The sequence below is a fragment of the Salvelinus alpinus genome, chromosome 6 (assembly GCF_045679555.1).
Source record: "Salvelinus alpinus chromosome 6, SLU_Salpinus.1, whole genome shotgun sequence".
Classification (NCBI taxonomy): Eukaryota; Metazoa; Chordata; class Actinopteri; order Salmoniformes; family Salmonidae; genus Salvelinus; species Salvelinus alpinus.
In genome coordinates, this window is record NC_092091.1 from 86,826,498 (window position 1) to 86,829,279 (window position 2,782).

A 2,782-nucleotide genomic window follows, 5' to 3' on the forward strand; every position below is an offset into this window, starting at 1 on the left:
GTCACAAGCCTGATTCAACTCTGAATCAGAGTCTACCAGCCTACTACTGTTACAAGCCTGATTCAACTCTGAATCAGAGTCTACCACCCTACTACTGTTACAAGCCTGATTCAACTCTGAATCAGAGTCTACCAGCCTACTACTGTTACAAGCCTGATTCAACTCTGAATCAGAGTCTACCACCCTACTACTGTTACAAGCCTGATTCAACTCTGAATCAGAGTCTACCAGCCTACTACTGTTACAAGCCTGATTCAACTCTGAATCAGAGTCTACCAGCCCACTACTGTCACAAGCCTGATTCAACTCTGAATCAGAGTCTACCAGCCCACTACTGTCACAAGCCTGATTCAACTCTGAATCAGAGTCTACCAGCCCACTACTGTTACAAGCCTGATTCAACTCTGAATCAGAGTCTACCAGCCCACTACTGTCACAAGCCTGATTCAACTCTGAATCAGAGTCTACCAGCCCACTACTGTTACAAGCCTGATTCAACTCTGAATCAGAGTCTACCAGCCTACTACTGTTACAAGCCTGATTCAACTCTGAATCAGAGTCTACCAGCCCACTACTGTCACAAGCCTGATTCAACTCTGAATCAGAGTCTACCAGCCTACTACTGTTACAAGCCTGATTCAACTCTGAATCAGAGTCTACCAGCCTACTACTGTTACAAGCCTGATTCAACTCTGAATCAGAGTCTACCAGCCTACTACTGTTACAAGCCTGATTCAACTCTGAATCAGAGTCTACCAGCCTACTACTGTTACAAGCCTGATTCAACTCTGAATCAGAGTCTACCAGCCTACTACTGTTACAAGCCTGATTCAACTCTGAATCAGAGTCTACCAGCCTACTACTGTTACAAGCCTGATTCAACTCTGAATCAGAGTCTACCAGCCCACTACTGTTACAAGCCTGATTCAACTCTGAATCAGAGTCTACCAGCCTACTACTGTTACAAGCCTGATTCAACTCTGAATCAGAGTCTACCAGCCCACTACTGTTACAAGCCTGATTCAACTCTGAATCAGAGTCTACCAGCCTACTACTGTCACAAGCCTGATTCAACTCTGAATCAGAGTCTACCAGCCTACTACTGTTACAAGCCTGATTCAACTCTGAATCAGAGTCTACCAGCCTACTACTGTTACAAGCCTGATTCAACTCTGAATCAGAGTCTACCAGCCCACTACTGTTACAAGCCTGATTCAACTCTGAATCAGAGTCTACCAGCCTACTACTGTTACAAGCCTGATTCAACTCTGAATCAGAGTCTACCAGCCCACTACTGTTACAAGCCTGATTCAACTCTGAATCAGAGTCTACCAGCCCACTACTGTTACAAGCCTGATTCAACTCTGAATCAGAGTCTACCAGCCCACTACTGTTACAAGCCTGATTCAACTCTGAATCAGAGTCTACCAGCCCACTACTGTTACAAGCCTGATTCAACTCTGAATCAGAGTCTACCAGCCCACTACTGTTACAAGCCTGATTCAACTCTGAATCAGAGTCTACCAGCCCACTACTGTTACAAGCCTGATTCAACTCTGAATCAGAGTCTACCAGCCCACTACTGTCACAAGCCTGATTCAACTCTGAATCAGAGTCTACCAGCCCACTACTGTCACAAGCCTGATTCAACTCTGAATCAGAGTCTACCAGCCCACTACTGTTACAAGCCTGATTCAACTCTGAATCAGAGTCTACCAGCCCACTACTGTCACAAGCCTGATTCAACTCTGAATCAGAGTCTACCAGCCCACTACTGTTACAAGCCTGATTCAACTCTGAATCAGAGTCTACCAGCCTACTACTGTTACAAGCCTGATTCAACTCTGAATCAGAGTCTACCAGCCCACTACTGTCACAAGCCTGATTCAACTCTGAATCAGAGTCTACCAGCCTACTACTGTTACAAGCCTGATTCAACTCTGAATCAGAGTCTACCAGCCTACTACTGTTACAAGCCTGATTCAACTCTGAATCAGAGTCTACCAGCCTACTACTGTCACAAGGCTGATTCAACTCTGAATCAGAGTCTACCAGCCTACTACTGTTACAAGCCTGATTCAACTCTGAATCAGAGTCTACCAGCCTACTACTGTCACAAGCCTGATTCAACTCTGAATCAGAGTCTACCAGCCTACTACTGTTACAAGCCTGATTCAACTCTGAATCAGAGTCTACCACCCTACTACTGTTACAAGCCTGATTCAACTCTGAATCAGAGTCTACCAGCCTACTACTGTTACAAGCCTGATTCAACTCTGAATCAGAGTCTACCAGCCCACTACTGTTACAAGCCTGATTCAACTCTGAATCAGAGTCTACCAGCCCACTACTGTCACAAGCCTGATTCAACTCTGAATCAGAGTCTACCAGCCCACTACTGTCACAAGCCTGATTCAACTCTGAATCAGAGTCTACCAGCCCACTACTGTTACAAGCCTGATTCAACTCTGAATCAGAGTCTACCAGCCCACTACTGTCACAAGCCTGATTCAACTCTGAATCAGAGTCTACCAGCCCACTACTGTTACAAGCCTGATTCAACTCTGAATCAGAGTCTACCAGCCTACTACTGTTACAAGCCTGATTCAACTCTGAATCAGAGTCTACCAGCCCACTACTGTCACAAGCCTGATTCAACTCTGAATCAGAGTCTACCAGCCTACTACTGTTACAAGCCTGATTCAACTCTGAATCAGAGTCTACCAGCCTACTACTGTTACAAGCCTGATTCAACTCTGAATCAGAGTCTACCAGCCTACTA